The sequence below is a fragment of the Erinaceus europaeus genome, chromosome 17 (assembly GCF_950295315.1).
Source record: "Erinaceus europaeus chromosome 17, mEriEur2.1, whole genome shotgun sequence".
Taxonomy (NCBI): domain Eukaryota; kingdom Metazoa; phylum Chordata; class Mammalia; order Eulipotyphla; family Erinaceidae; genus Erinaceus; species Erinaceus europaeus.
This window is the reverse complement of record NC_080178.1, coordinates 49172302-49199876: the sequence shown is the minus strand read 5'-3', so window position 1 is coordinate 49199876 and position 27575 is coordinate 49172302. Positions and strand designations below refer to the sequence as shown.

At 43.3% G+C, this 27575-nt stretch overlaps 1 pseudogene; it reads left to right on the top strand.

Annotated features, from left to right (window-relative positions):
* Positions 1-26963, top strand: part of LOC132533758 (polycomb protein EED-like) — a 40194-nt pseudogene extending 13231 nt beyond the window's left edge.
* Positions 26964-27575: the final 612 nt, after the last annotated feature.

The window sequence follows — 27575 nt, the reverse complement described above, 5'->3', positions numbered from 1 at the left end:
GTCACTGTAGCATACGCTGTTGCTAGAGGTCAAACTTGGGGACATTGTGCTTGTGAGCCCAGTTTTTTATCTACTGTACCACTTCCCAGGTTACAACAACCTACACTTGGAAAAATATTTGATTTGGGGGCCATGCGGTGGCACAACTGTGTTATGTGCTCACATTATATTCCTAAAGGTGCCAGGGTCAGGGTTCCTGGTCCCCACCTGCAGGAGGAAAGCTTCACAAGTAGTGACACAGGCTGCAGGTGTCTCTCTGTTTCCTTCCCTCTTTTTTTTTTTGCCTCCAGGTTTATTGTTGGGGCTCAGTGCCCACACTATAAATCCACTAGTCCTGGAGGCTATTTTTCCCCGTTTGTTGCCCTTGTTGTTTATCGTTGTCATTTTTATTATTGTTGTTGCTGTCATTGTTGTTGGATTGGAAAGAGAGAAATCAAGAAAGGAGGGGGAGACAGAAAAAGAGAAAATTATAGACACTTGCAGACCTGCTTCTCCTCCTGTGAAGCAATTCCCCTGCAGGTGGGGGTTGGGGTCTTCAAACCAGGATCTTTATGTGCTTTGCGCCATGTGCACTTAACTCATTGTGCTACTGCCCCACCCCCTCTTTCCCTCTTTATCCCCTTTCAGTTTCTCTGTCTGCATTCAATAGTAAATAAATAAAAGTTTGAAAAGGATTTATAAAATTATTTAATTGATTTAATACAAGGTAGTGGTGGGGTGGGGAGATCCAGAGCATCCTATTGTTTCTGAGTGACGTTTCAGTGTCTCAGCAGATTATGTTCAGAATACAAATAGTAGAGCTGTCTTCACAAACTCTTGAGTTCAGTTTAGCTACCACATTGTCATCATTTCCATGACCAAGAGCTTTCACTGACTTTACCCTGTTCTGGAAGTTCACCATATACTCTTAGGCTTGCAGCTTCATCTCCACTGTGCATATGGCATCAGCTTTGTCACCCCAGTGGTCTGGAACACCAACTAGTATAACACGTGAGGTGTTTCTCCAGGTCCTCTGATGTGACATCTCTTTATACCATCAAAACACATTGCTTCTAATCATACACTTCTTAACAATTAATTTCCGTCGCACACTCCTGACTGTAGTCCGCAAACATCAGCTCTCTCTCTTTTTTGCCTCTTTGCTTTTATTCTTGGGCATGGTATTGGCAGTCACTTCACAGTCTGCCTACGTCCTTCCTGATTTTGGAAGTGAGACGGTCAATGCTTTCAGAAATGACTACAAGTCTCTTCATCTTTTTTCTTTGCTGAGACTTTAAATAAATTTAAATAAGTATTCATAATAATCTTAAGATGACTGACCAGTTACCCAGATGAAGTGAATTTCCTGGAGTTACAAATGCAGTAAGCTTTTGGGTGGGAAAAGATGAAAGTAGTGAAGTAGCAGGGCCCATATTGAAGAACCATGCATTCTCAGACAGAATTTATGATTTTCTTTTTCCTATAAAACACTGGAAGTGTATGGACACCAAAGAGCCTAGAACTGAAGGTGATTTTTGTCTGGCAGAGACACAATTGTGATTTCCAAAATAAATATCCCATACAATGTAATGCTTTTGTGTTATCAAATTCTGTTGCTAATCAGACTTCTTATCCTCAAGTGTGGATACTGAATCAGCATAAATGAATATATGTCACTGTCACTTGGTAGGTGTGTTACCGTGTTACATGAATTGTCAGTTCTAAAATGACGATGAGAAAAGCAACTTTTTATTGTTGTATAAAATGACAGTGGGAAAATCAACTTTTTAATTGTTGTCGTTGTTGTTGTTATTAATGTTGTCATTGTTACATAGGACAGAGAGAAATGGAGAAAGGAGGGAAAGAGAAAGACAGACACCTGCAGACCTGCTTCAACGCCTATGTAGCGACTCCACTACAGGTGGGGAGCCCGGGGCTTCAATCAGGAACCTGATCCGTGCACTTAGCACATTAATTAATAGCAATAAAAAGGGACAGTTGCAACATTACTGTAATAAAATTTGTGTTTCTCTGCCACCAGATACCATGTAATTACTTATCACAATTGGCCATGGGGTAGCAGATTACTGGAAAGCAAAATTTCAGATGAGATCTTATAGTTCATTTATAGTGGTTCTTGCTCCCATTTACAAATCAGAAGTAAATAATGCAATAGAATGAAAATATAGTCATTTTAAGAGGTGACTTTTCTAAAAGTAGAAAGGTGTCTTAGGACAACTTGGCTACTCAGTGGCCTTATTTTGATAATTTGATTTTTTTAAAAAAATAGATTTATACAGATGCTTGCGTTGGGCAGTCGGGTTGGCAAACTCTATGTTTGGGATTTAGAAGTTGAAGATCCTCACAAAGCTAAGTAAGTATTTAGAAATTTCTGTTTATAATTTCTGCCCTTTTCTCTAAAATGTTTTTATCACTTTAGAGATTCTTACATCATTCCAGAGTTATTTTGATGTACCTATTTATTTTTTACCAAAACACTGCTCAGCTCTGGCTTATGGTAGTGCTGGGGTTTGAACCCTGGGGCCTTGGAGCCCCAGGCATGAAAATCTTTCATATAACCACTATGCTGTCTCCCCAGCCCTACTTTTTTGTTTGTTTATTGTTTTTCAGGAGTATAGTGAAGGCAACTTAGTTCTCTGTGTAAGTTACACAGTACATCTTAAATTTTAAATTGCTCATTTTGCACAGAAGTCTTTGTGTGAAGTCTGTTTTGTTTGAATGCCTTCTACATGAGGTGGAACATTGTTCACTGTCTCATTCACTGTTTTAAGTGAGTTAGACGTAAATGAATGAGACATGACAGCATTCTGCATGGATAGTATTTAACCTGTTGTCATGTTTTCTCCCTAGATGTACAACATGGAGTCATCATAAATGTGGTGCTGCTATTCGTCAAACCAGCTTTAGCAGAGACAGCAGCATTCTCATAGCTGTTTGTGATGATGCCGGTATTTGGCGATGGGACTGACTTCGATAAAGTACCTTTTCCTAATCAGAATTAGAGTGTGTTTTTGTGTACAGTAGAACTAATGTATCTTTCTAGTAAGGTTCTTAGAGCCATTAAAGTTGTCTATCAGCATTCAGTCAGGCTGAGGTGAATGTGGTGATGTTTACACTGTTCACAAATTTGTACTGTCTCCTGCTCAGACACTACTGCTTTTAATAAAAATTTATTTTTGTAAAATTGTGCTACTTTAGCTTATTTTCATTGAGATAAAAATAACTTGTTGGAAGAAATAAAATATGCCTTACTGTTTGTAATAATTTTTATTTTTGTAGTCCTTTTTCCTGGAAAAAGAAATGCAATGTAGTAAATATAAGCTCCAGAGTGGGACATAAATTTGGGTTCTGCCAGTCCAAATAAAGGTTGGATCATTTACTTCTAAAAATCAAAACAAAACAAAACAAAAAACAAATGAGATTTTGCTGCTGCCATGTGCTGACCTTGGATAAGCATCTTAGAATTTGTTCCAGTTTCCTTATGTATAAAACAGGTATAATCAGCTTCATAGGGTTATTATACCAATCCAGTCAGCTAACACATGTAAAGTAATTGGAACACAGCCTACACTAAACCGTAAATACATATTTTAAGTTTATTGAAAAAAAGTAGCTTTAAAATTCTGTCAGCAGGGCTGTACTACTCTGACCTGATTTTCAAATAGACTCATCACCAAAGCTTCCTCCAATGCAGAGAGAGCTGTCTTGAAACTAGATTCCAGGCATGTCAGAGCATCCCAGTAATGATCTATTTTTATTTGTTTGTTTATTTATTCATTTATTTATTTATTTATTTTAATCAGAGAACTGATCAGCTCTGACTTTTGGTAGTGTGGGAGATTGAACCTGGGACTTTGGAGCCTGAGGCATGACCATTATGATCTTTGCATAACTATTATGCTATCTCCTCCCACCCACACCACACTATTAAAGTGAGATATTTTGATGGCCTGCAAATTCTATTTTGTTATTTTGTTTTCATATATATATATATATATATATATATTCAAAATTTAAAATATATGTGCATATATATGTGTGTGCATACATATATACAAACATGTATATGTATGTATATATTTGTATGTGTATATGCATGTATATACATATATATACATGTTCTTTATTAGTGTTCCCTGAGGAATAAACTCTGGGCTGTGAGAGTACTGAGCAAACTCCCAAGCCTATTTTTTCTTTCCGTTTATCTAGAGAGACACCTAGCACCATGCCACCATTCATGGAGCTCTCCCGCCACTCCTCCCACTCTCCATGTGCTCTCTGGTACTCCTGTTTCATACCTGGTTTGAACCCAGGAACTCACACCCAATAAAGTCATCTATTTCATGAGCTATCTCCTGACTACAGTTGGATACAGAATAATTAAGAAATTGTTTTTCAATATGTAAAATATTGCCATAGGACTTTTAGTGGGCATATTTTTCCCTTTTGTTGCTCTTTTTTGTTGTTTTTATTGTTGTAGTTATTCTTCTTCTCGTCCTTATTGGGTAGGACAGAGAGAAATGGAGAGAGGAGGGGAAGACAGAGTGGGGGAGAGAAAGAGGCACCTGCAGACCTGCTTCAGTGCCTGTGAAGTATCTCCCATGCAGGTGGAGAGCCAGGGGCTCGAGAAACCAGGATTCTTATGCTGGTCATTGCACTTTGCACCACGTGTGCTTAACCTACTGTGCTACTGCCCAACTCCCTGTAATTTTCTCTCATTAAATTAAATATTTTAAAATTGAAGTGATATTATGAACATTCCCCATTACCTAATATTACAAAAACTTTTCTCCATTATCTTAGTTCAGGAGAAAGCTAAACTCTCAGCCATGCAAGTTAGACTGTGACTGTGGTATGCAATATATCGGCAATTTAAGTATATGGTAGAGAACTTTTTTTGTGTGTGTGTGAGAAGGATAGCCAGGAGAGAGAGAGAAACAGCTATTGCTCTGATACATGTGCTACCAGGACAAACTCACGGCCTAATGCTTGAGAGTCCAACAGTTTATTCGTTGTGCCACATCCCAGAACTGGTACACAACGTTTTGACAAATAACAAGTTATAACTACTCACAAGATAAATAATTAGTTAGAATTATAATTACAGGGGCTTGGCTGTGGTGCACCTGGTTGAATGCACATGTGCAAGGACCCATATTCAAGTCCCTGCTCCCCACCTGCAGGGGGAAAGTTCACAGTTGGTGAAGCTGTTCTGCAGGTGTGTCCTCTTCTGTCCCTCTCCGCTCTCCACTTCTCTTAGTCTCTATTCAATAATGAAAAATAAAGTATTTTACAATATGAGGTATAGGGTGGGGGTAAATAGCATAATGGTTATGCAAAGAGACTCTCATGCCTGAGGTCCCTGTGGAAAACAGACTAAATGTTGCTCACAAAATGAAAAATAGAACTACTTCCAAATAGACTCATGTCTAGGCCCTGGAAGAGGTCTTTGTACACCCTTGTTCACTGCATAGTTAGCATGCACTAGTCTTGAAAATGATAAAATGTAAGTATCCCCATGCTAACAGAACTGCCAAGTCCCAGACCCCTAGACTGGAACCCAGAGCCCAGATCTGAAAATACTTCACTGGTGTGTCTAGTGCAGACTGCCTTTAGACTGATGCTCCTCCACTCCAGTTAACGCAAGCCTGTGGTTTCTACCTAGTGCACATCCTCTAATGGAAAAACAAAGGACAACAGCCCAGTAGATGCTCATTCTAAGTCATGATAAGGCCTCCCTGAAAAATGGACGGAGAGATATGAGATGAGAGGGAGAGATAGAGAAGGAGAGAGGAAGAGAGATACCTGCAGCACTGTGGCACTGCTTGTGAAGTTCCCTCTGTATGTAAGTACCAGGGGCTTGAAGCAGGTCCCTGTGCCTCTTTCTCTCTCCCTCTGTATCACCCCTCTGTATCTCTGTATCTCTGTATCAATTTTTTTCTTTCTGTCATATCAAATAAACAAAAGTAGAAAGAAAAGAAAAAAAGAAAAATAGCCACCGAGCAGAGTGGATTCATAGTGCCAGCACTGAGATCCAGCAATAAACCTGGTGGCAATAAAAAAATAAAACAAGTCCAATGGGCCAGGGAGTGGTGCACCTGGTGAAACACACACATTACTGTGTACAAGGACCCCGGTTCTAGCCCTGAGTCCCCACCTGCAGGGGGAAAGCTTCACGAGTAGTGAAGCAGGAATGAAGGTGTCTATATCTATTAATAAAAATTAAATGATAATTAAAAAGGTCCTAGACATATGTATGCTCAACTGACTTCACGACCAATCAACCCCAATATTTTAAATGAAAATCATAAACATATAGTGTATCTTTTAAACAAATCCCCTGCAAGACTCGTATACTGGCACCAGAATTTTCAAGCTATTTCCTCTTTTTAATGGTCATTATTGTTCACAGTAGGCCATATGCCATTATGAAAAAGAAGAAACCAGAAAAAGGAAAAGAAAAGAGAGATGTGTTGATCTACAGATGTCAAGAACGGGGACCAGGCAGTGGCACAGTTGGTGGGGAAGAAATGACAATACACAAAGACTCAGTTTAAGCCCTCGGTCGGTCCTTGCCTTCTGCCCCCACTTGCAGGGGGAAAACATCACAAAAGGTGAAGAAGTGCTGCACATGTCTCTTTCTCTCTGCATCTCTATCTTCTCTCTCAAGTTCTTTCTGCCATGACTCAATAATTTTTCTTTAATGTCAAGAATGTGTTCTATAAACAAAGGCAAGTATCCAGGGTTGTGAGCTGTGGGCTCTGTCACAGTCACCTTCATTGGTAACATTTTGTAGTATTTTCACATCAAGATGTATTTGGAGACTCATCTCTATGGACGTGAATGAAAACGAGTAAATTAACTGTACTGCATCAAGCTAAAAGGCTTCTATACATTGAAAAAGCTATTCAAGGATAACCAGGTGACACAGTAACTGGGAGAAGATATTTGCACTTCCTACTTGTAGAAGTGACTGATACTAAATATCTATAGGGAACTGGTACACATTACACGGGGTGGGGGGGAAGCAATAAAAATATGGCCCAACCCTTGGAATATACCTAAAATAGTCTTTCCTAGTTTCTTTCCATATAAGGACCCCTGGTTTTATCTGTTTTCTTGGTTTTTTTTTAAAGGATTTTATTTATTTATGAGAAAGGAGGAGAGAGAAAGAACCAGACATCACTCTGGCACATGTGCTGCCGGGGATCAAACTCAGGACCCCATGCTTGAAAGTGCAAAGCTTTATCTCTACCTCACCTCCAGGACTACTATCTGTTCTGTTATTACTTTTACATTCCTCTTTATTTGAAAATTTGTCCTGCTTGATATCTTTCTGCCTTTTACCCACCAAGTTGCAGATGCTACTATGATGCCATCCTGATTTCCATAGGCAGACAGAATCACTAATGTGTCCTGGACCCTCACCTCCCCAGAGCTTTACCCAATGAGGTAAAGATAGGAATATCCTGGGGTTATAGATCGACCTGCCTAGGACCATGTACAGAGGAGAAGCATTTACAGAAGCTAGACCTTCTCCCTTGTGCAGCCTGTAAAGAATTTTGGTCCATCCTCCGGGAGGGATAAATAATAGGGAATCTTCCAACAGAGGGAATGGGATGTGGAACTCTGGGGGTGGCAAATACGGAGCTGCCCCCCTATTATCCTAAATCACTTAACAAAACTTTTTAAAAAATTGTGGCCAAGTGGTCTGGGCGATGGCACAGTGGGTTAAGTGCACATGAAGGGAAACACAAGGACCAGCTCAGGGATCCCAGTTCGAGCCCCTGGCTCCCCACCTACAGGGGAGTTGCTTCACAGGTGAAGCATGTCTGCAGGTGTCTATCTTTCCCTCCCCTTCTCTGTCTTCTCCTCTATTATCCATTTTTCCTTGTTCTATCTATCAACAACTACATCAATGACAACAGCAATAACCCCAACAACGATAATACAACAAGGGCAACAAAAGGGGAAACATTAGCCTCCAGGAGTAGTGGATTCATGGTGCAGGCACTGAGCCCCAGCAATAACTCTGGAGGCAAAAAACAAACAAAAATGTGGCCAAATAACTGAACAGTTGTTGAAAGAAGAGGTACACATGGCTCACAGACACCTGAAGAAATACTTAATATTAGATAATTGCAAATTGAAACTACACTGAGATTCTACTTACCTTACCACTGATATTCCATTACCTGATGACTCAACAATATGTAAAGAGATGAAAGACAATTACCAGATAGTTTCACTCCTGTGGAATCTAGAGAACCGATACTCATGAATAAGAAAAAAAAAGGAAAAAGAAAAAAAAACCCATACTATGTGAGCACAGTTGAGATTGGGACAGAGAACTTTGGTGGTGGGTGTGGTGTAGAACTATGTCCTCTAATTGCCTGTGACCCAGTATTGATCACACACAAACTAAAATTTACACTGAGATTTCACATTAAACCTGGAGAATGACCTACATCAACAAAACAGGAGATGACAAATGTTCGGTAAAGTTGTGGACACAAAGGGACTTCATTATACTGCTTGTGGGAATGTAAACTCTGCAGCTCTTTTGGAAGACTGGAGGATCCTTTAATAAAAATGAAATTACCTGGTGATCCAGTGTAGGAGCAAATGCATATATCTTAGTGTAGGGAAATTATGAGGATATGCTTGAGCATGGTGTGGGACCTCCTATTGAAATATGGGGGCCTGGGTGGCATGACCTTCCTATTAGTCTCTCTCTACCTGAGATTGAGCATGGAGGAAAATGACCACCAGGAAATGTCCCCTCTGTCACTCTCCCTGCCTCACAAAGACTCTGCACACAGTCCATTTCCTTGTTCCAAAACCAGATGGTTTGTTTACTCAGAGGTAAATGGAAGTTCATCTTCCTTGATCACATATGACCCATATATCATTGTTTGGCTCCATCAAACAATAACTAGGAGCAAATTCCTTACTCATCCACCCCCTCTGGTCCCTTTAATCTTACACGATCTATCTTCTCTCTGCCCTTAAGACCCCTCTCTGTCTGCTAGTTATTGATAACCCTGTTTTCCTCGTTCCTTTGATCAATTAAACCCCTTGCTCAATATTTGCTAGGAGTGCTCTGTTATTTTCCCAACCCATTACCTCTCTTTGCCCCTGTTCTCCCAAACCATATATGGAATGGATAACTTACTTCCTCCTATGACCTCTTATAATCCCTGATGTGCTGTTCAATAAACGGATTGTTATCAGACACAAGTCCCTGGGTCATCTCTTGTCACGGTACTATCACCGGACGCTGAGTTAGTCCCATAAGCTTACTCCTGCTGCCACGGAACATTCTCCTAGGCCCCTGCATCTGGTGTACAGCAGGGCAGGTAAGCCAGGAGTCTGTGCCCGAGAAGAGGCCTCCCCACAAGAAGTACAGCATCTTAGCATGCCAGGTTTGTAGCTGCCTCAGGTTTGCACAACCCATGGCCTATCTGCTCTGCAGGGCTGATGACGTCTAACTTTTCAAACACTAATTGGTGTGTATGGATGCCACAGCTCCAGTGCCCAGACCCTAACCAAATCTTCATCTCACAGCACCCTCATTGGTCACATTATATAACTGACCCTTCTTCACTTGAATCACATCCTTTGTGTTTTATCCACCAAAAGGTAGTAAGGGGCTGGCAGGTGGCTTCCTCTGAGTGCACACATTACCATGCACAAGGACTCACGTTCAAGTCCTAGGTCCCACATGGAAGCATCTAGAGGACCCAGGGAAGCTTCATCAGTGGTAGACAGTGCTGTAGTATCTTTCTTTTTCTCTGTTTCTCCCCCCACCCCCAGACTTTATCTAACCAAGGAAAACAGCATGGTCTCTGGGGCCAAGTGGTGATTCACCTGGTTGAGTGCACATGTTACAATGCACAAGGACCCAGGTTTGAGCCCCTGATCCCCACCTGCAGGGAGAAAGTTGTGCAAGTGGTGAAGCAGTGCTGCAGGTATTTATATGTCTCTCTTCTTCTCCATTTCTCCCTTCCCTTGTGATTTCTGTCTCCATAAAAAAATAAAGATATTTAAAAATTATAATAATAATAAGAAGAAGAAGAATGGCCTCTGGAAATGGTGGAGTCTTCAGGCACTGAGCCTTGGTGATAACCCTGATGGCAAAAAGGAAAATCAAAAATCATAATCAGTTGTCACTATAGTAATACTTAGAATACTTAATCTTTCAGGTAGGTGTTTGATGCCACTTCATCTCTCTCAGAAATTCCTCTGAGTGTCACTGTCATAAAGTATTTGTGCCATGCCATGAAATGCAAAGTTCATTTTAATGCAAGGCTAAAGAATTGAAGAAGTTGTCTGTGAGTGTTAAGGCCATCCTCTTATCCCAGGGTATTCAGGAATCTCTATACTTTTTAATTGAAGCCCAAAGTGGGTGGCTTAGCATTCTGGTGGGTCATCTCAGCTAGAAGTAACTTCCCTCCACATCTTCCTAGCACACCATCTTCCCACCTTTCAGAAGCATCTTCACTTTGCTTGCAGCTGATACGCTGAGTCTGTGTATCAATTCAAGTCTCAGGGAGCCAAACAAGAATAATTTAAAGGGGCTTCACAGCCCACAAGGTGGCACTGTGCTCTAACTCTGGACTTAAGAAGTTTGCTTCCTGGGGGGCTGGGCTGTGGAGCACCTGGTTCAGCATGCATGTTACCATGTGCTAGGACTCCAGTTCAAGCCCTCAGTCCTCACATGCAGCAGGGAAGCTTGAGGAGTACTAAAGGAGTATATCAGGTCTCTCTTCTCTCTCTCTCCCTCGTTCCCTCCCTCTCTATATTCTGTCTTTATCCAATCATAACAAATAAAATATAAAATTAAAAGTAAAGAAGTTTGATTCCTGACTTTAAAGTGCCAGAACTCTGGTTCTGTCACTGTCTTCCTTTTCTGAAAATAAATTTGTATGGCCCTTAAGGTGGGCAATGGTTAGAACATTGGACTCCAAAGCATGAGATTCTGAGTTCATTGTCCAACATCACTTGTGCCAGAGTGATGCTCTGATTATTTTCCCTTCTCTCTGATGTTAATAAGTAATTTTTTTTCTTTTTTGCCTCTAGGGTTATTACTGGGGCTCAGTGCCTGCACTATGAATCCACTGCTCCTGGGGGCCCTTTTTCCCATTTTGTTGCCCTTGTTATTATTGTTGTTGTTGGATAGGACAGAGAGAGAAATCAAGAGAGGAGGGGAAGACACGGAGAGAGGGAGAGAAAGAGAGAGAGAGAGGGAGGGAGAGAGATCTGAAGACCTGCTTCACCACATGTGAAATAACTCCCTCCTTCAGGTGGGAAGCCAGGGTCTTAAACTGGAATCCTTAATGATGGTCCTTGTGCTTCACACTATGTGTGCCTAACCCCCTGCGCTACCACCCAGCACTCCCGTAATTGCTATTTTATTTAAGAAAGGAGACATTAACAAAACCATAGGATAAGAGGGGTACAATTCCGCACAATTCCCATAACCTGATCACATCCCACCCCTCCCCTGATAGCCTTCCCATTCTCTATCTCTCTGGGAGTATGGATCCAGGGTCGTTGTGGGTTGCTGAGGGTGGAAGGTCTGGCTTCTGTAATTGCTTCCCCGCTGAACATGGGCGTTGACTGGTTGATCCATGCTCCCAATCTTTCTCTCTCTTTCTCTAGTAGGGTGGGGCTCTGAGGAAGTAGCGCTCCAGTACATATTGATGGGGTCGTCTGTCCAGGTAAGTCTGGTCAGCATCCGGAACCTGGTGGCTGAAAAGAGAGTTAACGTACAAAGCCAAACAAATTGTTGAACAATCATGGACCTAAAGACTGTAATAGTGCATATGAAGTGTTGGGGGTATTCCCTGTATGCTCTTGAGTACTTCTGCTTTCAAGTATATATTTTTCCCTTAGTTTATGGGCATGGGTGAACCTATGCTCTATCTCAGGGGATCTGGACTATATCTAGGTTTGGGGACTTTATTGGGGAGTTTGAACACCTGGAATGGAATTAGACAATACTATGAAAGGAAAGGTTTCACCTGAGTGATGAAGCTGAAGGGTTGTCATTCCACACCTGAAGTCTCTGGTCACAGTCTGAAGTGAAGCATGCTGGGGTGGCACTCATTGTGTTGATTAGGATGCAATCCACGGATGCAATATTATTTGATTTGAATTGAGAGCAGCATGCAGAAAAGTGGGCCCCACCCTAAGGTTCCAGGACTGGGGGAAATATAGGCTCTATAGTGGAAATGTGAGGTTCCTGTTGTCTTAGGGTTCAAGAAGACAATGGATAGTTATTGTTATCATCACATTATTTGGTGATAGGGAAAATCCCTTTGATAGGGTTTGGAGTATATTACCCAGCATCTTGTATACAGCTGTGCTGTCGGTTGCTCCGTAATTGTTTTTTAAAAAGTAGGAAGGTGGGTGGTGAAATAGCTCTCAATTGGGGGGACAATTGGTGGTGCACCTGGCCAAGTACACACATTACAATGTACAAGAATTCAAGCACCCCAGTTCCCACCTGCAGGAGGAAAACTTCCATGGGTGGCGATGCAGGGCTGCAGGTGACTTTGTCTCTATTCTCTATCTCTATCCAATAAAACAAGATTTTTATATTTGTTTCAAAAATAGCTCGTGGGTAGTCTGCTACTTTGCCAAGTGTGCACCCATGTTTAAGCCTGGCCCCCATTGATTTAAAGGAAGATATGGTGCTGTGGTGTGTCTGTCTGTTTCTCTCTCTATCTCTATTTCTCTCTTTCTCTCTTTTTCTCCCTCTGCCTCTATTTAAGAAAAAACAACTAGCTCTCTTGCAATGATTTTACCACCCCACACCACTCTTTACACACACACACACACACACACACACACACGCACACACACACACACAGAGGATTTTATTTGTGCACATACACATAGCCACTCATCTTCTCTTGATTGGTGACTAGTGTCCTACCAATTAAGCAATAAGTGTGAATTTTAGGGGCAGGTGGTGCACCTGGCTACAAGCACACAGTACAGTACACAAGGACCTGGGTTCAATCCCCTGGTTCCCCTGAAGGGGGAATGCTTCACGAGGGAAGCTGTTTTCTCTCTGTCTCTCCTTTCTATCCCCGTCTCCCCTCTCAATTTCTGCTGTCATCAAACATAAGTCATGTTCTTATAATTTGCATTTACTCTTAATGAGGACAAAAGAGATTCCATCCCTAATAGAGTTAGTAGTTTAGAATAAAGAACATTTATCAGTCTATTTTAATATACAAAGTCATAACATTTTTTGATAACTCAAAACATAGGTTGGTTAAATTCATTGCTTAGCTTTTGTTGGTGGTGGTGTTTTTGTTCTTACTGTTATTGTTTTACAAAGTGATTCAGAACATACTGGTTTTATTGACAATATTATACTTTATTTACTATGTAAAACAAAGCAAGCAGTTTCTGGGTTTTGAAAGGTATGTCTCATTTTGAAGTCATACAAATATACCACCATTGATTTATGTTGGGTAGTATGCCAGCTCCCTGAGCTTAAAGCTTGTGTCTCTAACCCTACTTAACTAAGTACTGGCATGCCTACAGGGCATTGGTTTTGATGCCACTTAAAGCTGAGGTCTATTTACATAAACCACTGTTAACTAAGCACCACCCTGTCTCCAGGGCATTGGTATAATCCTGCTGGTTCATAGTCTCTTTGCTCTGCCCCCTCTCCTTGTCACATCCTGATTTTCACCAATCTCTTTTTGCTCCACCCTCTCTACGTCACACCCTGTTTCCACCCTACTTGGCTAGTTAATATAAAAGCTGCTTTTCTGAGCAAAAACACTTGGAATTGCTTTTCAGCTCCAAGAGTTTCAGAGTGTATCTCCTGCGAAGTTAGTGCAGCATGAGTTCCTGATCCCTCTCCCATGCAGCAGCCTAGATCGGCTCCAGTTGAGTTCTCTCTAACCCAGAGAGCACTTGCCTGGGAAGAAACACCCTCAGGCCATCCCAGCATTTGGCGCCTGGAGCAGGGACACATAGGCAGCAGATTTACAAGAAGACATCCTAGATAAGTATACACCATTTGGATATCTGCAACCTCCTGTTAAGGCACTGTGATTTTTTTTTTCTGTTTTCTTCCTTATTATTTTACTGAGACCTCTCTACCATGGATGATCTTTTCCAAATTCTGTATTCTTTTTTCTGTATACACTTTTTATATAACCTTGGAACTTTGATGCCTCAGGCATGAGAGTCTCTTTGCATATCCATTATGCTTAGATAGAAGACCAGACCATGAAGGAAACCAAACTAAAGGGTAGTTATAAGAGTCACTTCCTGATAGGTGGTTTGAAAGCAAGTTTTACCCTATATATATAATAGTTTAATTAAATATATTTCTGTGTACTATATACACTAATTTAATATGCAAGGATTAATATAATGCAGAAGTTCATAAAGCTATATTTTTGATGTTCATTAATAAATACTTGTTAGAGAAAATATATTTATTGATCCTGGAAATATTTTAACATGAAAGAATGATGAGAAATTTAAGTTAAAATAGGTCATATTGAAGAGCATTTTTATTTATTTATTTTTCACCAGAGTACTGCTCAACTCTAGCTTATGGTGGTGTGGAGAATGAACCTGGGACTTTGGAGGCTCAGGCTTCAGAGTCTGTTTGCATAACCATTATGCTATTTACCCCACCCAAGAGATTTTTTTTTAAAAAAGCTTTACATTCTCCTGCAGGTAAGGACTGGAGGTTTGAACTTGGGTTCTTGTGCATATTAATGTGTGCATTCTACTGTATATGCCAATGCCTTTCTCCCACATTCATCACCTTTTTTTAAAAGATTTATTTATTAATGAGAGAGAAAGATCACTGTTCTGAGTAATTGACCTCAGTACCTCATGTTTGCTGGCCCTGTGCTCCCCTGCTTTACCCACCACTCCTTGAGATGTTAAGAGCTCTCGTTTTTTCCTTCATTATATTATTTTTTCTTCAATAAATATGTGTTAAATGGGGAATAAATGAATTTTATACCTCTTGCATGGTGGGTTCTCTCTCTGCCTCACCATCTCGCCTTTTGTCTCTTAGCAACCAGCCAAATGCCTGGTAAAAGCTAATATATACTCAGTAGACATGGGTTAACTTTCTGGCAGGTTTTGAATAATACAAAAGTGAGTGCATTGTAAATGTCTTCTCTTTCAGATACATTCCCAGACTGTCCTTATTCAGAGTGTGAGTCTTTGGGTTGTGTGGCTGCTGAGGGATCTGAATGAAAAAGTGACTGTCATGTGGGTTTTTCAATGCAAGTCAGAGCTTGCAGAAAAGCATATGTGCATTGAGGCAGCTTAGAAAACTCTGACCCAGTTCATTTCTGTGTGTTTGCTTAAATCCCTATACTCTTCCTGCACTTCACTCTGTGTGTTTCTTCCAACTCTTGGACCACTTGAAAAGTAACCCATACGCTTGGTGATCAGTAAATAAGAAAGAAAAATGAGCAAAATAGTTCCCTGAACTCTTCCTCCCCCTTCACATACAATGTCACATGGTCCCCAAACAACCATAGCCAACACTTGCCAGAGGCATGAAGCACTCCCAGAGGCAAGAAATGCCCTTTCGCCTGCTAGGCCTTGCCCTTTGAGGCAAGAAATGTTCTCCTTGGCATCACACTGATTATTGCTGTTTGCCTATTTTGTTTTCCATGTCTTATGCCAGTTCTTTTGAAAACGCCTGTACGATACAGGTTTCTGTTCACCCCACAATGGCCATTAGTTAAAAAGAAAGGGGGAATTGTTGGTATGCAAGAGACCCCTTCTGTTTCATTTGGTTTAAATCCCCCCTGCTTAACACTATTCTATTTACATAACCACTTCATTCTATTTACATAACCACTGTTAAGAAGTTCCACCCTCCCTCCAGGGCATTTGTGGTTCAGTGATAGGATTCTCACCTGCTCTGCCCCCTCTTCGTCACACTCTGATTTTCACCAGTCACTTTTCTCCCCACCCTCTCTATGTCACATCCTGTTTCCACCCTACTTGGGAAGTATATATAAAGACAGCATTGTGAGTTTTACAGTACTTTTACCTTGAGTTTACCTTAGCTCATCTTAGATTGTGCTGCGTTCTGCATGTACTGCCTACAGCTCAACCATGAGTCCCTGGTCATTTGTTACCCGCCCGTGAAGCCAGCCCGGCGAAAACAACATAGCCCGCGCAAAACAACACTTGCGTATCTGTCCTCAAAGACTGATACAAGTTTGGAAAGTATACTTATGCCAGGGACTAAACCTAGCAGTCATCTTTCTACCACCTGGCATATAAGTTTGGCCCTGTACCCACTGAACTGTTTTCCTTTTTCCTGCAGAGCAGATTGTTGGCAGGGGAATAGCCAGGGTGCCCTAGCTTTGCTGTGGACTGAAGACTTTGTGGTCTACTCTCCGAGTAAGTCCAGCTAGTCGCTAGTCTCTGTTTGGACAGGCTGGGGAGCAGGATGGAGCAGTTGTTGCTTTTCTTTCTTTTTTTTTTCTCCAAGGTTTTTGCCAGGGCTCAGTGCCTGCAATACGAAACCTCTTTTCCTAGAGGCTATTTTTCCCATTTTTTTGCCCTTGTTATTGTGCTTATTGTAGTTGTTTTTGTTGTCATACTGTTGTTGTTGTTGGATAGGACAGAGATAAATGGAGAGAGGAGGGGAATACAGAGAGTGCAAGAGAAATATAGACACCTGGAGACCTGCTTCACCACTTGTGAAGTGACCTCCCACAGGTGGGGAGCCAGGACTTGAACCGGGATCCTTACTCCGGCCCTTGAGTTTTGTGCCATGTGTGCTTAAACTGCTGCTCTACCGCCCAGCTCCCTGGAGCAGCTGTTTCTATCACTGATGAAGTTTTAATTCTTGCCTTGGGCAAGGTTTACATGACTGTGTTTGATGTGTGAGAATTCACAGCTAGCAGTGAAGACTGTGAAAAACAACAGTGCAGGTTGGTGGGGCTAGTAAGGGAATCCAGGGGCAACTGGATAAAGAAGTTGCAAATGTGATGAGACAAATACTGTTTTGTAATTAAAAAAAAACATTGGAGGTGATGACGCTGATTGAAATAAGGGACTGAACGGTAGCTACCATTTGATTTTGCTCATGTGTGGAATATAGAGGGTTGAAACACAAACTAAGGAAAGGAGTGGGGAGGGTGGGAAGGAAAAGGGAAAAGAGGAGGAGGAAATATGAAAAATGAAGGATTATTAAGAAAGGAGGAATGAGATGAAGGATGCCACCCACCCCTCTGTGCCCCTCCCCCTGTGCAGGCTGGTAGGGCTGGGGGGTGGGTAGGGGGAACCCACACTCTGACAGCCTGGGGTACCCAAACTCTTATATGATCTGTATACTGGCACCAAGTCTGTGCCCAATATATGCCACTCAACACAGCCACCTCCAGGCTTCCTGGCCAGGACTAGACAGCTGGTGGCATCCCTGATTACTAGGGTTGTGTTAATAAACTGGGGTGAGGAGGGCCCAGGTTCAAAGCCCCAGTTTCCCACCTTCAGAGAGTGGAGATCTTTAGGAGCATTGGAGAAGTGCTGCAGGTAACTCTTCAGTTTCTCTTGCACTTTCTCTCTCCCCCTCTGTTGGAAAGTAAGGCAGGGGTGAACATAAAAACAGTGGCTTAATGTCTAGGAGAGGACCAGAGCAGCATCTCCTAGAAGACTTTCTAGGCTTGTTTGAAAGTAAACCCCAAGGGGGTGCTGAGCTATTGGCAAAACAGGTGCCTCATGAATAGCACCACCATTACCATTAAGTCTCTGGGCTCTTGCCAGGACTCTTACTAAATGATTTGAGATAAACCAGGAAGAGTCATCTCTTCTTTCTCTTCCTTGGCATCTATTCGTCTTCCATATTTTTATAAGAACTTTATTCTGCTGTCAGGAACAGGAGAGCTATGGTGTTTTGGTTCACTGTCAGTAGTCTTCCTCTGTGGGACATTTAATTACTTTCCCAGTATTCACATTACCTTTAGATTATAGTTAAAATATTTCTTACTAAACACAGGTTGATTTTTTTTCCCAAAGAAATTCTGAAATGAAATATCACAGGTAATGATTTTATGGGTCTTTTTTTAAAAAGATATTTTTAAAGTATTTATTTACTTATTTCCTTTTGTTGCCCTTTTTGTTTTACTGTTATTATTGTTGTTGCTATTATTGTCGTAGTTGTTGGATAGGACAGAGCAAAATGAAGAGAGGAGAAAGTTAACACCTGCAGCAAGCCTGCTTCACCCCTTCAACCCACTGCGCTACCGCCCGACTCCAGATGTTATGCGTCTTAAGAAATCTATGCATGGGCAAAATTCTCAGTTTTTTTCTTGATTTCTTTCTAATTTTTGGTAGTATTCCTTTCATTAAGCCATTTGGAGAGCCCATACTGTGGCTTGCTGTGGCTAGAGGTCAGGTTGCCTGGGAGATGAGTATGTCACAAAGGCCACCCTGACTGCCAGGCCCCAGGTCATAAAGGTGGACATTGCTGGGGAGACCAGTATGTGACAAAGGTCAGCCTGGTTGCCAGGTCCCAGGTCATAAAGGTGGATATTGCCCAGCACCACCAAGTGTATGGCTGTGTGCTGGGTACTGGGGAACTGATCAAAGTCAAACATTTTTTGAATTTATAACCTAGTGGCGAATACACAAAAACAGTAAACACAGATGTAAACACAGTACAGTGAATGTGAGTCATAATTTGTATGGTTACAAGGAATGCTTTTTTAAAAATTTCCTTATTGGGGGATTAATGTTTTCCAGTTAACAGTAAATACAATAGTTTGTAGATGAATAACATTTCTCAAGTTTTCCACATAACAATACAACCCCCACTAGGTCCTCTGCCATCATGTTGCAGGACCTGAACTACAAGGAAGACTTTTACAGAGGGCGAGGGTGGGGTATGTTTCAAGGCTGACTAAAGAAGGGGGAGATGTGAAGTGAGAATCAGGATCAGTGGAGCAGTAGGGGAGGAATTTTTTTTTTTTGGTAGAGGGAACAAGGAGAACAAACACACTTGACTGAGGGTGGGTGGACAGTGTGTGTGGAAGGATGTGAAAGACAACACTATGGCTGCTGTCTGACTGGGCATGGAAGTATGTGATTTTTTTTCCACCAAGGTTATTTTTGGGGCGTTGTGCTGGCAATACAAAGTCAGCACTCCTGGCAGCCATATTTTCCTTTTCTTTTTTAATAGGACATCATAATTTAGAGAGTAGGGAGAGAGAAAGATAGACACTTGCAGGCCTGCTTCAGTGCTTGTGAAACATCCCCACTGCAGGTGGGGAGCCTGGACTCAAACTCAGGTCCTTGCATAGGTCTTTGCACCTAAAACTATGTGCACTTAACTGGGTGCATCACACCCAGCCAAAGTGTCTGCTTAATGAGAGGAAAAAGTCAGGTTATTTGGGGCACTGTCAGTCACATCACATAGGTTGGCATTGAGGATAATCCTAATGAGGGGGTAGAAAAGGAGTGAACCCCCAAGATCTGTGCTGGGAAACACTGGCTCAGGTGGCAGTGTGGAGAATTAAGTGGAGGTCGGGAGTGCCTTTAAGAGTGATCTAAGTGACAGCTCAGGTGGTGGCAAGTGGATAAGATGTTGGACTCTGTTTCATATATTTGTTATATTTTTGCATAGAAAGTGCAAGAACAAAATTTCATTTAAGGAGTTGGAGGCTGGGCTTGAACCTGGATAGCACACATGGCAAAGTACTTCAGTATCCAAGGAAGTATTTTGCTGGCCCAGCTTGTTGGATTTTCAAGCTTAAGGTCTTGAGAATAATTTCATGGCATCCTATGTGCCAGAACGGTTCTCTGGTTCTGTCTCTTTCTCTCTACTAATTCTTTTCCTCATAGGGTTCCCCGCTCCCTAGCCCCCCCCCCCCTTTTTAAACTTTAATCAGGAAAATGAAAAGGCCATGCACTAGTGAAGCATGTGGGCCACTCAGGCAACAATGGATGACCTAACGTGGAACAACTGTTTCCTTTCAGAGTTATCTAAGAGAGAAAGGATGGTGACTTGGCCTGAATTGGTAGAATGAAGTATAGAGAGTGGACAGACTTAAAGACCAGTGGGAAATGAAAATCTATTGGTTGTAGTGATGGAGTAAATGACAGGATATAGCAGAAAGGAACTTCCCAAGCAGCTTTTGAGTTCAGGTCTATGCAAGTGAATCAAGTGATGATGCTATTTGTAGAGAGCAAAAGTCTTACTCAAAGACAAGATTTAAAGGAAGCTCGATTCTGGCTTTGAGTGAGTTGTGTGTGTTTTTTCCCAGAGCACTAGTCTTTTCAGGCTTATGTTTGCACTGAGGTTTGAACCTGGGACCTCAGAGCTTCAGGCTTGAGTCTTTTTGTATAACCATTGTGCTATTTATTTCTCCAGTCCAAGAATATCAATTGTGGAATAATCAGGTAGGAAGTCGCATGCACAGGATCAAAAAGGTGATTGTGTGTGAGTTGGTGCTAGAGGGTTGGGGGGAGGGAACCTAGGCTTCTGAATTTGCCTTTGGCAGTGATCTGCATAGTGATGGTTGGCAAGTCCCTGGGCATGATGTAAGCAGAGGGCATGGAGGAAAAAAGAGAATGTGGAGCTAGACCTCTACAAGCTCCAACACTGATATCAAAATTGAGCAAGTGAACCTGCTAAGGGAACTGAGAAGAAATGGCAGAGAGACACAGGGAATCCCAAAAGAGAATGGTGCCACAAAGCCAGCCTTTGATGCCACAAGCCCTCATTGCCAGGGCACAGTGTGTACATGTGCAGTGAGCTTGTTGGCAAGGTAACAGTGTCAGTGAATCCTGCAAATGCCTCATTGGTTTAAGGGCAGAGAAGCATTTTTAAATATAAAAGTCATATTTTAAAACACATGTAAAATATATTCCAATTCTCTGACACACTGACATATTGGGGCATCAGGAAAAGTAGTTCAAAATCAAGAGTCTGTAAGGTTTCCAAGTCTAGTCCAACTGAATTGCAGACGCCTGAAACTTTTCTAGAGGGGGCCAGGTGGTAGCCCACCGGCTTATGTGCACATAGTGCAAACTGCAAGGAGCTGCACAATGATCCTGTTTCAATCACCTGTTTCCCCACGACCAGGGGGGAAATGTCAGTTCAAAATGTCAGTTCAACTTTAGCAAACATCAAAAATTCGAAGAGAAGTCCAAACTGTGTTCTTTCCTTCCCCAGGTGAGTGCCTTGCCACACAGGTTCCATGGACCTATCAACCCTGGCCTCCCAAACTCTCTGCCAACCACATACCACTCTGACAGCCCTGTATTAAATCTGATGACAGAACTAGAAAAGTCACATTCAAACTGAAACCAAAACCCAAAGGCATCCCCTCCGCCCCTTTTGAGTATGAGTATGAGTACCTTTTGAGACCTCAGTTTAGAAGAGGCAGGTCATAGTCAGACTCAGGCTAAAGAAGAAAAGAGTCTTCAGTCTGTGATTTCTGCATAACAAAGTCCAAGCACTCACTCATGGGAGAGATGTAGGTTTATTTCAGTATTATCAGGCTGGCTGGGGTGCTGCTCAGAACTGAGAATTCTCCTAGTGTTTTATTCAGATCTAGTGAGCAGGCAAACATTTTGGTCTATTCCTAGAATCGAATTCGAATTAAAACGAAATAATGAAACTATGGAAACATCTAAACTGAGAAAGTCTGTGTTAAAAATGAAGCCAGAAAAAGACGATGTGCAAGGTAGGCCAAAGATTGTAGCTGTCATCTCTTTACTGCTAAGCAGCAGGGAATTGTTTCTCAGCAACTCCTATGCCCAAAGTCAGTACAATTAGAGTTATAAGAAATGTGTCCTTCTAAGAAACAGATCTTTTAGAATTTTCTTTTTTTATTTTTTAAATTATTTTCTCTTCTGTTGCCCTTTTTATTGTTGTTGTAGTTGTTATTGTCATCGATGTTGTCATTGTTGGGTAGGACAGAGAAATGGAGAGTGGAGGGGAAGGCAGAGAGGGGGAGAGAAAGACAGACACCTGCACACCTGCTTCACTCCCTGTGAAGCAACTCCTCTGCAGGTGGGGAGCCAGGGGCTCGGACCGAGATACTTAAACCAGTCCTTGTGTTCTGTGCCACGTTCGTTTCACCAGCTGCGTAATCCCGACTCCCAAGAAATATGTTCTTCTAAGAATCAGCTCTTCTAGAATTTTCTATCACACCTTACTTAACTGTAATCCCTAATATTCTCAACTAAGACTCTTTGTTGGCTCTCTACTAATTAAAAGAGTCAAAGTTCAGATGGCTACCGGGCCGGGGAGGGGTGGCCTAGGTAGGTAACAAATGCATCAAGTGAGCTGCATGTAACATGTTCCATATATACATGTATATGTACATGTATATATGTATTCTGAGTACCAGTTTTACAACTGTGTTATATGGCTTAATAGAAAATAGTAGGGTTCTCATGTCTGTAGCTGATGTGACTTTGTTTGATACATACGTAGAAATACAAAGGTTTTATTTATTTTTTCTAAGTTAATAGTGATGGCTAGAAGTTACTGGACAATGATTGATTGAGAGGTGGTGCAGTGGGGGCAGCAGACAAGACAAGGTCACTGCAGATGTCCCGCGCATGTCTGCCTGGCAGTGTGCCAAATCAGGCATTTCATGTGAGAATGAAGTTTGGGTCATGGCCAGGTTTGCAGGAACAGACTAAAGTCTTGTGTGGTGCACTACATTTAGGAGCTGAAGCTACTTTCTGATCTCCTCACAGCTTATATAAATGCATTGGCGAGGGGTTTGGAGGATAAATGGAGGGTTTACACTACTCTGTTGCATGAGTGCAGGGAAGAACATAGACAGCCACACATTTTCAGGTGCCATTCTATTTGGCTTGCTTGAGCCACCAGGCCTTGGGTTTGAAAAAGAAAGTTCTTGACTTTGAAACATTTTCTCAGGGAGCAAAACAAACATAGAGAAGCCCAATCAGTTTGGTTTCATTTGAAATACAGTCTTTGTAGAAGGAAAGGTTAGTAGCCTGCAAAAACAGAATGACACTTCCAGTGTGCGTTTGTTTTATTTATTTTCTTTTTCCTTGCAAAGTTGAGACTAAAATCAGAAAAAGAAGAATGCATGAAGAATGCTGCTTATAACCTTGGTGTCACAGATGCTATAAAATCACAGGGGAATCAGAAATGCCACTTTTTTGTAAGAGTTGCTTTTGCTTCTCTTGCATATAACCCTCCCTGGGAATGTTTGAACCCACCCTCTAGAGGGCAGATTGAAGGGATGCCAGTGGGCTTTAGAAGAGTAATGCTTCCTCTCTCGGTGGGTCTGTCAGTATACCTCAATGCTGCAGCCTTCACACTGGCTCTCTCTGATCCAGTTAAAGAAAATATCATCCATACTGCCAGTATTCGAGCCCATAGGAGACTTTATTATAAGAGGCAAAAATCAGAACACTTTGGAGGCTGAGAAGCGACAGAGAAATATTCAATTTCTAAAACTTCCTGTGGAAGCCGCTGCAGGTGACAAGAAACAGATTATCCCCAGCCACACAAAAAGTCTGCAGCAAGAGAAAGAAATGACACAGAAAAATTACAGGTAAGGGGCCTGGGCCTACCTACTCCACCATAACACTCTTCTCCTTTCTCTCCCTCTCATCCCCCACCCTTTGACACCGACCTTAGTAGAAACATGTGTGGACACATCGAGAGCCATGACTGACCCTAGCTCGCCCCAGCCTGCTTCTTTCTCATCTCAACTCCCCAGTCAACTTCTGAGGCTGTTGCATATCACAGGCCACCTTATGGGATGAGTATATATCCCAGCTTATGGGATGTGGGATTAATGTTACACATTCAACAGTAAATACAACAGTTTGTACATGCATAGCATTCCGCAGTTTTCCACATAACAATACAAACCCCACTAGATGCTCTGTCATGGTTTTGGAACATGAACTCTCCCCCGACTGCACCTGAGTCTTTTATTTTGGTTCAATAGAGCAACTGCAGTTCTGGTTCTATATGTGTTTTCTCTTCTGATCTTGTTTTTCAACTTCTGCCTGGGAGTGAGATTATCCCATATTCATCCTTCTGTTTCTGACTTATTTCATTTCAAATGATTTCTTCATGCTCCATCCAAGATGGGCTGAAAATGGTGAAGTCACCATTTTTAATCACTGAGTAGTATTCCATTGTGTATATAGAACACAACTTGCTCAGCCATTCATCTGTTGTTGGACACCTGGGCTGCTTCCAGGTTTTGGCTATAACAAATTGTGCTGCTAAGAACATATGTGTACACAGATTTTTTGGATGGGTGTGTCGGCTTCCATAGGGTATATCCACAGGAAAGGTATTGCAGGATCACAGTGTAGGTCCATGAGATGAGTTTTTAGATGAGTTAAAGGAAACAAACCACTTTTGAGTGGGGATTCATTGATGGGAAGAGGGTTTCAGCTGTTTTGGTTTGCCTTTACTCAAGAAAGCTTTGTTTTTTCTTTTGTGGAGGGTGAGGGACAGAGTGTGGGATATTTCCTTTTGGAAATAACAAGTTTGAAGCAGGGAGAGTGACTTTACATCCTTGGCTTATGGACTGTTCTGTTCTAAGAGCAGAGCTGAAGAATCATGGGTAAATGAACAGTCAGTTAGTTATGGAGTCATGGGTAATGGGTGCTATACAAAGTGAGACACCCAGCAGGGAACAGGCACACACCATCCTTCCACAGGGTTCCTTTCCCCTCTCCTCAGCCCTCTCTACTCACCACCCAGGTGCAGAACCTCTAGTCCCGGGCCATGGGCCATGGAGGTTGACAGCTAGCCTGGGAAAGAGTGATGATCTTTTGTCTTATTTTCATTTGTCAATGCGGAAAGTTAACATGTGCCTGACTGAGAAGGTGAAAAACTTGCCAAATCAGATGGAGCCTGTCCCTTCAGATGCTATCAAAGCCGCAATATACCAAAAAAAATTTTCCCCCTGACCTTAGGTAAGGCTTATAGTGGAGCTGGGAATTAAACTGGAACATAAAAGAAAATGAAAGTCACTTGCACAACCACTGTGCTCTATCAGTAGCCCCAAATATTCTAAATGGCCAATTAACCAATTAACCAATTGTTATCCTGGGTAACCCATGAATAACTCCTCCTACTTCCTCTCCTGCTACTCCTACTTCCTCTTCTTCCTGTCTCTACTCTTCTGTCACTCTGGATAATGATGATACAGAGGATTGAACCTGAGACTTCAGAGCCTCAGACATGCAAGTCTTTTGCAGAACTGCCATGCTATTTTTACCACTGGGATACAATCTCTTCTAGAGAAGATGTTTTGATTTTAGTGGAAGGCATTTCCTCCCCCTCTCCCAGCTAGGCTCATCATTTGTGGCAGTGAGTGAGAGGAGGACACACTAGGGGCTAGGGGAACAGGTACTGGGGAGGGGTTGCAGTCCTTTTCTCCTTTTCTCTGTTTTGAGGAAGGCTTCTCACCATCACCTGTGCTTCCTCCCCTCCAGGGCCCCAGACAAACTATTTATTTTGGATCAGTGTAATGACTACAAACGCTGCAAACAGTGTCTGCGATACCCATCCAACAAGGGCAAGACCTACTTCTGGCCCTACAACAAACGCTTGCCAGGGTCACCCATGCTCATGTGAAGCAAGAGTCCGGTCCTTGCCCCCAGTTGTCTTGGGACTCCAGCTGGATGCCGCCTAGGAGCTTGCGGAGGAAATTGTGTCTGTCCTCCCTCCCTTTGTGAATCCATGTGTGCCTGACCACCAGCCTCCCCCCAGTCAACCTGAACCCAGAGCATAATGTAACAGCTGCAGGGAGGAGTTATGTAGCCTCACCCTAGGGTGGAGTGCTGTCCTCCACCCACACCCCTGACATCAGTCCAGCCTCAACCTCACAGCACCTGCTGCCAGGGTGGCAGAGGTGAAGGCACCCAGCCTTATCTGAGCTGTGGTGCGCTGCCCTCAAACCTGCCCCCCCACACAAACCCTCCCCTCACAGTCTACTTCATCCCTCCCTGGCCATACCCTCATACCCCAGTTGACCCCTACCCCAGCCAACCATCCTCCCTGCAGTCTATCTCCCATCTCCCTATCCACCACACTCCCCTCATCCACCACCCTCCCTACAGTCTACCCCTGTCCCCCATCCACCACCCTCCCCTTATCCACCACCCTCCCCTCATCCACCACCCTCCCCTCATCCACCACCCTACCCTGCAGTCCACCTCCCTTGCCCCAGTCCACGTCCACATCCACTCAGAGTCCACTACCCACCCGACTCAGTCCACCCTCACCCCACACCAACCTGGCTGTGGTGTGCTGTCTTCACCCTCACTCTACCCCACAGTCTACCCCCTCCCCTCCAAATCCACACCTCTCCCTTACTGCACCCCTCCCCTCCCAGTCCACTACCACCCACCAGTCCATTCAGCTCACCCCCACTGGACTCCCCACTATCAAAGCACCCAACCATTACTCCACCCTCCCTCTACCCCCACATTCTGTCCATTCTCAGCCCTAAAGCTACCCATTGCCAGAGTGGCTGGGAAGAGCCACCCAGCCTCCATTTGGCTTTGATATATTGCCCCCCCCCAACCAGTGCAACCAAAGTTCACCTTTTTGCACTCCCCTCTCTAAGTCCAGCCTCCTCCCTTCACCTTCCCTGTCCCTCCTCATCCGCTGTACCTGCTGCCAGGGAGGAGACACCCAGCCTCACCCTGACTGATGTTTCAGCCTCCTCCTCCCACCAGTCCTCTCCCCTGCCTCATTAGACCCCCTTCCACTCCCATTAGTCCACCCTCCCTCCACCCCCCACCTGTCTATCTTCCTTCTCTTACCAAACCCCTCCTCTCCTCCATCCAACCCTCCTCCCATTAGTCCACCCTCTGCCCACCCCACCCCCCAGTCCACCCTCAACCCCACAGCATCTGCTACCAGGACAGCTGAGGACAAGGCACCCAGCCTAACACTGGCTGTGCTGTGCTGTTTTTGACCCCGGCCCCCACCACTGCACCCCTCCCCCCACTCAAAACCCCTCCAACCTCCTGTCCTTCTTCCACCACCCCATCTCCCTTCTAAAATCAGGCCCACAATACCTGCTGCCAGAGCATCTGGGAGGCACCCAGCTTCCCTGGCAGCCAGGGCCATGGGGTTGAAGGTGGACAGGAGATGGGGTGGTGGTGAAAGGAGGGTAGTTGGGGTGAAGGGGTGCTGAGTGTGGAGGAGGGGTGGAGTGGTGGGGGGGTGGGCATTGATGACCAGGAATGAACATCACAGCCAGTTAGGCTGCGTGCCTCCTCCTCAGTTGTCCTGGTAGCAGGGCCTGGGGGTTAGGGGTGGATTGGGGGGGGGGTATAGGGAGGATTCACCATACTCAACAACCCCTCACCCCCACCCCCTACCCCCACCACTCAACCTGCCTCTACTCCTTTCAGCACCAGCAACCCAACCACCCTCCTTACACCCTCCCAGTGCACCCTCAGGGCAGCTGGGAAGAAGGCACCCAGCTTCATACTGAATGTGGTGAGCTCTCCTCACTCCCTACATCCACCAGTCCATCCCTCTCTTTGCCTCAGATCCCCTGGGACTAGTCCAGCACCACTGT